The following is a 13834-nucleotide window of genomic DNA, read 5'->3' as shown; positions in this document are numbered from 1 at the left end:
CACTGTGCCCCTAAGAATGAAATGTGAACCCAAGTCCTTGATCTTCACCTCTTGCCTCTTGCCTCGGCTCCCCACAGTCACCCTCTCCACAAGTGTCATCTCCATTTTGCTGAAGAGGAAACTGAGGCTTTAAGATGTGGAAGTGCCCGTGGGGGGGGGGGGAAGGGGAGGGAAAGAACATGAATCATGTAACCATGGAAAAATATTCTTAATTAATTCATTAAATAAAAACTTTCAATTAAAAAAACAAAGAAATAATCTAAGAGGGAGATGACTTGTCCAAGGTCATCTGGCAAATCAGTGATAGATCTGTGCCTTGGAGTCCCTACATTCCAACCCGGGTCCCTTCCCTAGGGAGATGATGATGAACTCAAGAGGTCTAGAAACTGGGCTCCCCTTGGAGTGAGGAGGGCAGGCAGAGAGGCACATGGGCTAGAAAAGAAGACCCAGGAAATCCCCTCTAAGCAGCCAATTAGCCAGCATTCATGGAGCGCTGGGCACTGTTCCACGTGGTGGAGAGAGAGATGAAAAATGAAGTAGCTTCAAGAAGTTTACATCCAACAGGAGAAGCAAAACATCCACATGGAGATACATAGTTCTGCTGCCAGAACCAAGATGGCAGAAGGAATGCTCCCAGCCTGCCTCACACACACACACACACACACACACACACACACACACACTCAGCTGAGCTTCAACCTATCAGAGAAGAGAAGAGAAAAAGCTCACCAAAATGAGCCAAAACCAAAGAACAAGGCTGACCCTGGAAACGGATGCGGGCAGCAGGGAAGAGCAGAACGCAGGCCCAGAAGAGACTAGCAAGACAAAATGGAAATGCGTGAAGCCTCAAAGGAAATGTGAAAGACTGAGACTCCGGGAAGAGTTGCAAAAGCAGATCACAAGACAAACCAGAGGCAGAAGAAATGGCGAAAGGAAAGAAGAGCCCTAAAAAGGGAAGTACAAAACCTCAGACAGGAGCAAAGAGCTCCCCAAGGCAAAAGGAAGATCTTCTACAGAAAAACAGCTTCCTACAAATTAGAGCTGGACCTCTGAATCTAGATAACCGACTGGCAGCTGGGCGGAGATGAGCTTTCCACAAAAGCTGGTGCTTGAATCAACTCTTAAAGGGAATCCTGTGTTCCAAGAGATGGAGGCGAGAGGGAAGAGCGTTCCAGGCATGAGGGAGCGCCTGAGCAAAGGCTTGGAGAATGGAAATGAAGTATCCTATTTGAGGCATAACACCTAAGCTTATATAGCTAGACCATACCATGTATAGAAAGGAATAATATGTAAGAAATATGGGGTGTATGGGGTGATCAGGGAGGGGTAGTATTTCTGGTATGGAGGGCTTGTCGTGCCCTCCTAGGGCAGCTCTCCAGCCTCTGACCCTCACCTGACACCCAGCTCTCACTTGTGGCTCCCAGTAGCTGCTAGCATGCAGCAGTGGCCACATCCCGGGCAACGGCTTCGACGGGCCGGCTAAACCTTGTGAGGGTAGCCATCGGGTCGTCGACCCCTGGTGAACTAGGGCTTTGCTCACCCAGCATGTGAAGACTGCTTCGGCTGAACAGACGGAAGAAACCAACAAGAAGGTTCAATGGCTGAGATGGCGACGCAGCAAAGCACTGTGGAGTGCTCAGGGCATGTTGGAGCTCAAAAGACAACACAGCCATCCAATGCAGCTGAGGAAGTCTCCAGGTGTAACGACTTTTCATGCCACTGGACCCAGGCTTCCAACGCCAAGAGAGTGGGACTGTCTCTGTGCATTGACTTTTCCACTTAAATCTCCTTCACGCACAAGTGTCTTTGTGCACACTCATCTACATCACAGATGAAAACGCACAGACAATCGTCATCCTCGGTTACCGAGAGACTACTACTACTACTAATATGTAAGAAAACGGAAAAAAATAGGAAGAGGTCATGTTGTGAGCAGCATAACACGTGAAACAGAGGAGGTTGGGTTTTTTTAATCTTACAAGTAATAGGGAATAATTGGAAACCAAGTGCTGACTGGGAGGCTTTTGTTAAGGGGGAATGCTGGCTTGAACTAAAAAGCCATCAGTCCAACTTTATGGAGGCACATCGGAACCATGTCACCTTCCCCTACACACTCAATAAACTTCAATGGCTCCCTGTTACTCCTAGGATTCAATATAAGTCCTCTGTTTGGCATTCAAAGCTCTTCCCAGTCTGGCCCCTTTCTCCCTTACCAGTCCCCTTCTTACCCATTCCTACCCCCAATCTAGATACCCTCCAGTCTAGCCACATTGGCCCATTGTCACGCCTCTCTGTGTCTTTGTACTGGCTATCCCCCAAGTCTGGAATGCTCTTTCTCTCTTGCTCACTCCACCTCCCCTTCTCTCTGTCTCTCTCTCTCTGTCTCTCTCTCTCTGTCTCTCTCTCTCTGTCTCTCTCTCTCTCTCTCTCTCTCTCTCTCTCTCTCTCTCTCTCTCTCTCCCTCCCTCCCTCCCTCCCTCCCTCTCTCTCTCTCTCTCTCTGTGTCTCTCTCTCTGTCTCTCTTTCCCTCCTTCTCTCTCTCTCTGTCTCTCTTTCCCTCCCTCTCTCTCTCTCTGTCTCTCCGTCTCTCTCTCTCTCTCTCTCTCTCTCTGTCTCTCTCTCTGTCTGTCTGTCTTTCTCTCTCTGTCTCTCTTTCCCTCCCTCTCTCTCTCTCTGTCTCTCTTTCCCTCCCTCTCTCTCTCTCTGTCTCTCCGTCTCTCTCTGTCTCTCTTTCTCTCTCTCTGTCTCTCTCTCTCTGGCTGTCTGTCTGTCTTTTTCTCTCTGTCTCTCTGTCTCTGTCTCTGTCTCTGTCTCTCTTTCTCTCTGTCTCCATCTCTCTCTCTCCTATGCCTCTCTTAGAATCCCCGGCGTCTTCATATCCAAATCAAGCACCACTGTCCTCGAGGCACCCTTCCTATAGCCTCCCAGCTAGGAATGCCTTCCCTTCCGAGACTGCCTTCCATCTACTGACTCTTGGTTGTCTCCCTCACTAGAATGTAAGAACTTTGGGAGCAAGGACCGTTTTGGCCATGTTTTTCCTACCTCTCCCCTTATCCTAGTTCCTTGCACACAGAAACTATGTCAATCTGGACTGATCATGGATTTTGGCCACTTTCACCCAGCAGATTGGAAGCTCAGATGAAGACGTTTCATCCAGTGAGGAGGACCAATGAATGTCAAGGAAGAGCCTGGGCTCAGGGAGGAGCAGGCCCACTGAGAGCCAAGCCATCATTCAGAGTCATTCTGCATGATCCCTACGCATGCCCATTCTCACCACTGACACTGTGTGTATCTGTATGAGCACATGCCCTATGTCAGGGGGGAAAATGTTTCATTCAATACCTTTGCTTTGCATTCATTGTGACTTCTGGATGGCTAGGGAGTTCATAATTAGCCCAAAAGACTTACTAAACAACCACTATGTGCCAGGCACTGTGCTGAGTGCTGGGAAGAAAAAGCAAGACAGAAACAGTCCTCTGCCCTCAAGAAGCTCCCATTCTAATGGCATATACAACCTCAAAACATATATGTCCATGCAACATAAAGACAGGGTACGTGGAGGCAAAGGAAAGCTCCATCCATCCATGGGGGCTCATGAACTGTTGTTGTGAGTGAATCGGAACCCATAGATCATTTTGTACCTGGTGCAGACAGGGCTGAGAGGGAGTCTGCCAAAAAAGAAGGAGAAACTCTCCAGGAGTTGGGAGTTCTAGGGGGTCAACAAACAACTGGACCCAGAGCAACAGAGCTTAGTGCCATAAGGATGATATTAGAAAATAAGTATTTTATTAGTTTAGAGATAAGAGGTAAAGTGGCTGCTTGAGAAAGAATTGGAGCCCTGAAGCAGAGCTGAGAAAGCACGTTGATTTCAGATGTTGATAGTTACAACCATTTTTCTGTATCAATTACTCTCTATGGCAGTTGGCAGACACACTCTCAGAGACTCTCTCTCAGAGCTGGAGGAGGGAACATCTTTGCCTCTCTCTTTGTCTGAGGGAAAGATCTGAAGGAGCTCAGTGTTTTCCTTTCACAACTTGGGAAACACTATTGAATATCTATTGTGGTTATTATATATTGTTTAACTCTGAGAAGACCAAAGAAAAACCTGATCTTTGGTTGGGACTCTGAGTCTGTTAAGGCTCAGAGTCTTAACTTGATTCTTGTTAAGACTCAACCAGCTAGCCTTTGCTATTTTGTAATTTGAAGGCAAAGTTAAGAATTATAAGGATACTAGCAATAGTTTTTATTTGGATAGTATAAATTTGGGTTAGTCAGATCAGGGAGGAGTAGTGTAGTCTGTGAAACACAAGAGAAGCTATTCCTTGTGGAACCTGGGAGTTTCTTTGGATGTATCTAGATTCCCTTAGAATTAGAAATCCTTCTTTATCCTTATATATTTCAACAAATATTTTATGTTTATAATAAGAGTTTCTTTAGCATCCTTGCATCTGGCCCTGAAGGGAAGTTCACATTTAAGTTTCATTTTATCACAGAGGATACTTTTGATTACTCAAGAGTATCCGAACAGTTTTGAACCTACACTGAACAATTTTTCTATCTATATTTATATAGCTCGCCATTTTTATTTTTTTTTATTATTTTATTTTATTATTTTTTTTTTACAGTGTCATTTTTATTTTTACAGTGCTCAGGGGAAAACTGAGATAAAGAAGGCAAAGAAGTTTTATAGTATGGAGAGGAGACACGCTTAGGGTATTAACAGTTAACAGAAGGTTTGTTTATGAAGTCATTTTGTATAAAGTACAGTCAGTAGGGAAAGGGTGCTCAGTGGGGCAGGCTGTGGTGACTCTCTGGACACCTCCTAAGTGTGAAGGGCCCCGACTCCCTCTTAGGTGCCCAGGACGTCTCACCATTTGGCCATATTGACCTTGGTAAGACAGGAAGCTCCTCAAAAGGAAGGTGCTGACCTACAGGTGCCTGGTTCAAGTTAGTCTTGGAAGCAACTTTTAGGAAAAGAACACATCCAATCTGTATAAGGGAGGGGGCATCAGAGAGCCCTGGCTCATATTGATCCAATGGCACAAAGGCTTTTCCTCAGTCTAGCAGGGCACGCTGAAAGAAGCCAGGAACGATCCCAGGCCACACAGAAGAGCAGAGAAACAAATGACATAATGAGCAAAAGATGAAATGACTGAAAAAACATGGGTTTGATCTATCATCAATTTATTAATCAACGCATACCAACTGCCCAAAAAATCAGGACCAGGCCCCACCCTCAGTTTAGGCCTGGACCCCAAATACAGGTGAAGACAGATGTTTACACATTAAAAACAATTACTTAAATAAACCCAATTAATTAAAACAATACAATATTACATAATCTGATTTCTAAATGGATGAAAGATTAGAGAATTTCTAAGTTGGGAGGGGGAGAGTGATGTAAGGATAATTTTAGTGTTGTAATGATACACCCTATATAGACGGTTTTATGTCACTTTTCTGTGTCTTATCTGTACCAATGGTAGCTTATCTTGACTTAGGACAGCTCAGGGGTCTGTCAGTTGTTTTTGCACATGTCTATCAAAGACCATCCTCCTAGATACTTAATCCTTAACTATGGGTGCAGACATTCCTGACCTTGTTAGACTAAGTAGGGTGGAGCTATGTAAAGTTCGCAAGACATTCTTGATTCTGTTAGACCAAGTATCTCCATTGTTACAATCAGGAGGTAGCTAAATCAAATCTTCACAGTAAATAGGCGCAATTCCTTAAATTCAGGAGAAAAGAGGCTTCCAACAATCCAAGGAACATGGAACCAGTACCAATTGATCAGTATGGAGCCAGGATAGGAGGTCCTAGGTTCAAATCTGGCCTCAGACACTTCCCAACTGTGTGACCCTGGGCAAGTCACTTGTCCCCCATTGCCTAGCCTTACCATTCTTCTGCCTTGAAGTCAATTGACTCCAAGATGGAAGGTAAGGGTTTAAAAAAAAACTAATCTGACTAATGGTTTTATTAAGTCTGTATCAAAGATCTCTGGTTCTATCAGTGTGGGAATTTTTTCCACCAACACAGTCTATGACTTAGTCTTGGGCAGTTGCTCTTTAATTTTGGGTAGCAATTTGGAACTATGCCCAAAGGGCTTTAAAAGACTGCCTGCCCTTTGATCCAGCCATAGCACTGTTGGGTTTATACCCTAAAGAAATAATAAGGAAAAAGATTTGTACAAGAATATTCATAGCTTCACTCTTTGTGGTGGCAAAAAAAAAGGGAAATGAGGGGATGCCCTTCAATTGGGGAATGGATGAACACACTATGGTATTTGTTAGTGATGGAATACTATTGTGCTGAAAGAAATAATGAACTGGAGTGATTCCATGTGAACTGAAACAACCTCTAGGAACTGATGCAGAGGGAAAGGAGCAGAACCAGAGCAGTACACAGAGATGGATACATTGTAGTGCAATCAAATGTAACTGACTTTGCTTCTAGCAGCAGTGAAATGACCCAGGGCAATCCTGAAGGACTTATGAGAAAGAACACTATCTGTATCCAGAGGAAGAACTGTGGGAGTAGAAATGCAGAAGAAAAACAACTGCTTGATCACGTGGGTTGATGGGGATATGATTAGGGATGTAGACCCTAAAAGATTACTCTATTGCAAAAATATCAATAATATGGAAATAGATCTTGATCAATGACACATGTAAAACTCAGTGGTATTGCTCATTGGCTATGGGAGGGGGGAGGGAGGGAGGAAGAGAAAGAATATGAATCATGTAACCATGGGAAAATATTCTAAATCAATTAATTAAATACAATTTTTCAAATTAAAAAAACATTTAAAATATTTTTTTTTAAAAAGGAGTGCAGGTTGAACAACAACAACAACAACAACAACAAACTAAACAGCTTCATTGCCCAGGGTCACACAGCTCCTAAGGGTCAGACATGGGATTTGAACCCATAACTCTGAACCTTAAGTAAGACCCAGTGCTATTCGCCTTGTAGGAGCGTGCACATTTCTGGTAGAACAATCACTCCCATGAACGGTATATTTTGCATTGCCAGTGGCCCTTCTTCTTCCCATTTCCCATAGGGCAAGGGCAATAGTGATGCTCCTCTGGGAATAGTGATTGAACCAGTCTGGTTAGAATCTGGCACACTTGAGGAGGAGGAAAGTCTGATTAGACTGGAAAGATGGGGGGAGGAAGACAGTAAATGGCTATAAAAACCAAAGGGAGAAGTCTGAATTTTAGCCTAAAGACATGGGGGTACAGTGGGCCTTCTGGAGCTGGGGGCGGGGGGTCTGGTCAGACCTGCCTCAGCATCATCCCTTTGGCAATGTATTTATTCTACATTTACTTCCATGAGCAGGTCTGGGGCTTGCTCTCCCAATACCACTTACACTGGCAGGGCCAGGTCCCCAGAGTGTAGCTGCTCCTCTCCCCTCAGGATTCCAGGGGTAAGGCTGAGGGGCTGGGGTGCCCTTCTCCCATCATTCACCAGCCCCTATCTGGCCCCTTCCTCTCTTCCCTTGATATGAGTTGCCCAGTCACCACCTGTCCAACATTAAGTTTTTCAACTCCTCCCTTCCATCTTAAAATTAATACTAAGTATCTGTTCCAAGGCAGAAGGGCAGTAAGAACTAAGCAAATGGGGTTAAGTGACTTGCCCAGGGTCACACAACTAGAAAGTGTCTGAGGCCAGCTTGAACCCAGGATTCCAGACTCTAGGCCTGGCTCTCTATCCCCTGAGCCGCCTGGCCAGTGTTAATTAACCAATGAATGAATGTCCACTATCTTTTACAAAGACATCTTTCCTGAGAAGGCATAACAAAGAGAGAAGAATGAAGGCAAGCCCTTGAGACCAGGGCATGGACTCCGGGACTCCCAGACACCCATCCAGGCCCTGAGTAAAAGGCTCTTGAGTGGGTGCTAGAAGATGTCTCCCGTCCCCATCAGAGGGGCACTTTCTGGGTCCACTTCCGTAGATAGCATAGTCGGTGGGCTGGTCACTCTCTTGCTGGTCTGTGGGAGCAGGCCACACGGAGCTCTCCCTGGGGTTGGTTTCTCAGAAGACTCGACGATGGGCGCTCCTGGCTCTGATGGCTGCTCCAGCATTTGGAGTTTGGAACCTGGCCATTTTTTTTTTAAACCCTCACCTTCTGTCTTGGAACCACTACTGTGTATTGGCTCCAAGGCAGAAGAGCCGTAAGGGCTAGGCCATGGGGGTCAAGTGACTTGCCCAGGGTCACTCAGCTGGGAAGGGTCTAAGGCCAGAGTTGAACCCAGGCCTGAATCTCAAACCACTGAGCTACCCAGCCGCCCCCTGGAACCTAGTCTTATAACCTGATGCTCACTAACTTAAGAAGGAGTAGCAAGAGAAAACCTGTCTGCTCTGCAGTCCGAATCGCTGAAGCAGACGTCTAAGCCAATAGCCACTTCTTTAAAGGACCCGGAAAAAAGCGAAGGCCCTGACCGCTTCTAATGAATGGCGCCTCCCGTCCTTCCTGCGCATGAGATGCGCCCTCCCTCCCCACTAGAGTCCCAGCCAGTACAGATGGTATGGCACAGAGTGCACCAAGGCAGAGGGCGGGCAGGTCGCTGCCACCTGATTCCTGGCAATGGGCAGAAGTTGGGCAACCGTCCTGTGAGCAGACTTGGGCAATCAAGGGAAGTGAGCAGGGCTCATGGGGCAGCGAAAATAACTCGGGGACTTTCCAGGGTTGGTCAGACGCGGGGCGAGGGGAGGGCCATCTCCCCTCGTGCGCACCCATCCACGGCTAAGGCGTCAGAAGAGGGGAAAAGGAATGCTACCGCCCCAAGTTGGGGGAGGGCCCGGAGGTCGCATGAGCCTCTTCCTCAAGCTGGCATCACTCATCCGCCCAGAGGCCCGCTAGCCCGGACACTTGTATGGCTGAGCCTGCTTGTTGGGGCCTCAGCAGGCTGATAAAGGACAGGATCCCTTGAGCGCGAGTCGAGGAAGTGGGTCCCTCCGGGTGTCCTGAACGGTCACCGGCGTGATCGGCAATCCACGAGGCAGAGATCAGAGAGCCATAAACCAATTGTTTTTCACAGGAAGGGCAGGAATATTCACTTATTAAGCGCCTACGCTATGCTGCTCTCTGGCCGAAGCGCTTTCCAAACGTTCTCTCCTTCCACCCTCACAACCACCAGGGGAGGGGGCGCCATTATGATGTCCGTTTTCCCACCAAGAAAACGGAGGTAAGTAGAGGTTAAGTGACTTGTCCAGGGTCATAGAGCCAGTGAGTGCCTCGCTCTAGGGCCAGAGGCCTGTCCACTGCGCCAACCAGAAAGAACAACTGCAGAAGCACCATGTGTTCACGTCTCCATGGCAACCAGCTAGGAGAGGCGAGAAGGTGGCCCGCTGCTGGCTCCTCCTTCCCACCCGGGGAGGCACAGAGACTCCTCCAAAAGAAAATAAACAGCCTCGAGAGGAGAGGAGATAGTTGGTCCATCTGAACCTTTCAGGAGGACGTTCTGTCCTGGCTCAACAGGCAATGAAGAGTCTCTTTGTTGCTGTCTAAGAAGGAACAGAAACGAGCCCAAGAAAGCTATCTGCGAGCACCGAGAAGGGGAGGGAAGGGCCCCTCCATCACGTCCCCCTGGGCCTGGCAGCCGAGAAGCTTCATCATGCCCGAAGGACTTCCCTGGCTAGTCGCTTGGAGCTCACCCTCAGGTGGCCTCCCTGCCCTGCGCGGGGCACCCCCAAGCCGCCCGTGGGCATGGGCTTGTGGTCTGCCCTCATCCTGCTTCAGCCGCCCGTGGGCTAAGGCGTCGAGCCAGAGGAGAGAGCTGGGTGGGCACCGAAGATGGCGAAGCCGCAGGATTCCCGGAGATGCTTCTGGAATGCGGCCGATGACCTTCCGAGTTCTAAGCACTCCACACGGAGGGCAGCCGGAACAAATTCTCCCCATCTGGCCTCCCAGAGGAAGCCTTCCAGGCCGGGTAGATGCCCCCCTCCGTCATCTCCTTGCACAAACGAGCTTCCAATCCACACAAATCTTAATGCAGCCAGAGGGAGACATGCACGCGTTCTGAGAGCGGAATTGGAAGCTCTCCGACTGCTCATAGAACACGGCAATTGGGGCCCGGCAAGGAGCAGAGGCAGCTGGGAACATTGAGTTTCCGTTTCAGGATGAGCAAGTGGGGCCCCATGGCGGGGATGGCAGGCAGTGATGGTGGGCAGGCGAGGGAGCTGCTCCAGCAGGGCGGCCCTTTGAAGAAAGAAAGATGGCAATGGGGGTGCCTAGAGATCTCTTCCATTGGCTGCTCCCCCCATTCCAGTTCCCGAGAAGGGTGTGTGGCCAAACTAGCCCAGAGCTGGGATGAGCAAGGGGGCCCGTTATCGCGCTATGATGGCTTCTCTTCTGCTGCTGCAGATGGCACAGACTCACGTACGAAGAATCCTATTCCTTTAAGTTCCTAATTTCTGATTTTGTAATGCAAAGTTGAGACCAGTCAGAGCTGCCATGTTTTATGCTTTATTCTTAATTAGATACAGCGGATTGCCAGGGAGGAGGTCAGGGAGTAGCTCCAAGTTCACAGAACAAAACAGGACAGAGGTCTGAAGCCCACTCTAAACAGCTGCATGCATTCAAGCTGGGGCTCTTTGAGTTATAATCATGAGTGAATCTTACAGCTTGGATTTTTTTTCTTATGAGAATAACCATGTGACTCAGGACCAACCATCCTGCTAAGCCAGTGATGGCGAACCTTTTAGAGACTATGTGCCCTTCCCTCCCACCCCCCGCCCCTGGCTGCATGCCATGCCATGCTCCCCTCTTATCCCAGGCAGGGAAGGGAGAAAGGTAGGAGAGTGGCCCTGGGCTCTCCTCTCAGGGGAGGGGGTCAGCATTTCCACTGGGCTGCTGGACATAGAGGCCAGGAGGAGCAGTGGAGAGGGGAAAGGGAGTAGCTCCACTCCAGTCCCTCAGCCTTTCTAGCAACTAACTCTGTGCATGTGCCCACAGAGAGGGCTCTGAGTGCCATCTTTGGTACATGTGCCATAGGTTCGCTATCACAGATCTAGGCTATCAAGTCATGAGTAGACACATTTAGGGTAAAGAGGTCAGGCTTCTCCAGTAAAATTTACTCTCTTTTTTCTTCCTTCCTAGATAATTCATACACTTCCTGCTTCTCTAGAGGAAGTGTTAAATGATTGGACCCTGAACCCAAAGAAAGGCACACCTGGGGAGTTGGCTGAAAAGAGAAGCAAAGAAATACTCCTTCGGATTCCACAGATGGGGAGCCAGAGCAATAAGTGGCTGAGTTTTGGTTTTTCTTTCTGCAACTGACCTTGTCAGACAGCATCACCTGCTAACCCTTACTTAGTAATAAAGCTATGTGTGACCTTATACAATATTGGCAAAACAAAGACCTTTGAAATTCTTCAGAACTCTGATCAGCTCAATGAGCAACTAGAATTCCAGAGGACCAATGAAGAATTCTGAGCACCCCCTAATCGAGGGGTGATGGTTAAATATCCACAAAGGGACACACGTTTGGACCTGGCCAACGGGAGAATTCATTTTGCTCAACTATGCCTATTTTCATATTTGTTCCAAGATTATAATTTCCCTCTTTCCTTTTCCTTGATTGTTGCTTTGCTGTTTCCAGCAGTGTCTAACTCTTCATGACTCCATTTAGGGTTTTCTTGGCAAAGATACTGGAGTAGTTGGCCATTTCTTTCTCCACCATATTTTACAGATGAGGAAACCGAGGCAACCTAGGTAAAGCAACTTGATTATGGTCATACAACCAGCAAATGTCTGAGGCCATATTTAAACTCATGAAGAGGAGTCTTCCTGATTCCAGGCACTCCATCTACTCTGCCACCTAGCTGCCATTTCATTGCGGGGGGAGGAATAAAGACTTGTTAACTGGGGAAAATCCCCGTGTGTGTGTGTGTGTGTGTGTGTGTGTGTGTGTGTGTGTGTGTGTGTGTGTGTTATATTATAGACACATGCATACACATATACATACCCATTTATGCATTTAGATATCCTGTAGCAAATAACATTGATTCACTTACATTATTCAGAATGACAAAGGAGGTTCCTGGCACCTACTGAATTTAAGATAAAAGTATATCCTGGCACACAGAATAAGGAGGCAGCTAGGCAGAGCAGTGGAGAGAGCGTTGGGCTTGGAATCAGGAAGACTCATCTTCTTGAGTTCAAATCTACTGTGTGGTCCTGGACAAGTCATTTTACCCTTTTTTGCCTCCGTTTCCTCCTCTATCAAATGAGCTGAAGGAGGAAATGGCAAACCACTTGTATCTTTGCCAAGAAAACCCCAAACAGGAGTCAGGAAGAGTTGGATACAACAGAAATGACTGCATAAAAACCCAAGAAGAAGGAATGTTGGGAATCTCAGGGGATAATGGGTGTAAAGCACTTTACCAAGCTTACAGTGCTATAGAAGTGGCAATTATTGGCCTTCCGTCTGGTGGTTAATGGCTTTATTTCCCGACTTATTTCCTTCCTGCCCAACTCAAAGGATGCTCAATAGAAAAATACCGGGATGGACTAGTAAATGTTTAACAACCAGGCTGGAGAGGAGGTGGGAGGGAAATGGATGCACATACATTTTAATTTGCCTCCTTAACATTTTTCCAGTCTAGACTTTGACAAAATCATGACCCAAGCCTGCCATCTTGGGGACTTGGCTCAGGCTGCTCCTCACCCCCATCTCCACCCTTTTGCCTGGAATTCTCTCCCTCCTCATCTCCCTCCTCTTAGAATCCATTCAGTGTCACCTCCTCCAGGAAGCTTTCCCTGATTTTCAGATGCCTCCTGCTCTTCCCCAGGGCATTATGTTGTAGATGTGGCTGAGCTCTCTCTCTCTCTTTGTATTTGATTTTCTTTCTTTTTTCTCTGGATTATGTCCAGTTAAAAAAAGAGATAATAAATTCAACCCGTTCATTCCTAAACTTCTTGCTTCTCTGTACTTTCCTTCTGCATCTGAACCTCCTTCTGTTCCCTTCTGTGCATTAAAAAAGGTTTCATTGACACACTGTACGTTCCCTTTTCTTTCCCCCCACTCACTCCCACTCTTCCATTCCTGACTCTCTGGACTTCTTTCTCTCTGGAAGATCCTTCACCACAATGGCCCCTTTCTCCTAGGACCTGCTCCCCCATACCTTCAGCTTTCTCTCAAGGGTTCTCTTCCTTCATCAGAACCTCAGCTTTTGGGGGCAGCTAGGTGGCTCAGTGGATAGAGAACCTGAGCTGAAAATGGCAGGTCCTGGGTTCAAATTTGGCCCCAGACACTTCCTGGTTGTGTGACCCTGGGTAAGTCACTTAACTCCAATACTTAGTATTAATTCTAAGACAGAAACTAAGGGGGGGAAAAAGAATGTAAAGTTCTTGTTGGTTCCTGGTCCATAGAATATACTTAATAAAGGCTCATTGACTTGGCTTGACTATCCCTTCACTCCACACACCAGACTTTCCTTACCCCCAGCTGAAATAAAACCCACACTGACAAAAACTTAGTCAAGCAAAATAAATCTGTGTATTGACCTATTTGAAAAAAGGGTATTCATCCTTTGCTGAGCCACAAGGCCAGGAGATGGGAAGTAGGCATCACTGTCTGTCCTGCAGACTCATGGGTTAGTCATGGCCTTGAACCCGGTGCTTAAGTCTTTCAAGGTTGTTTTTATTTACAATATTGTAACCACTATCTTATACATTGTTCTCTTCCTCACTTGATTCTGCTTCAGTTCATCCCTGCTTTCCCTGAATCCATCTCTTCTTCCTTTTTTATTTTATTTTATTTTTTAATTGTATTTAGTCAATTTAGAATATTTTTCCTTGGTTACCCGTCTCCCTTTTTTATGGTTCAAT

This window comes from Monodelphis domestica, chromosome 6, assembly GCF_027887165.1.
Source record: "Monodelphis domestica isolate mMonDom1 chromosome 6, mMonDom1.pri, whole genome shotgun sequence".
Taxonomy (NCBI): domain Eukaryota; kingdom Metazoa; phylum Chordata; class Mammalia; order Didelphimorphia; family Didelphidae; genus Monodelphis; species Monodelphis domestica.
The sequence above is the reverse complement of the archived record's forward strand: the minus strand, read 5'-3'. Positions refer to the sequence as shown.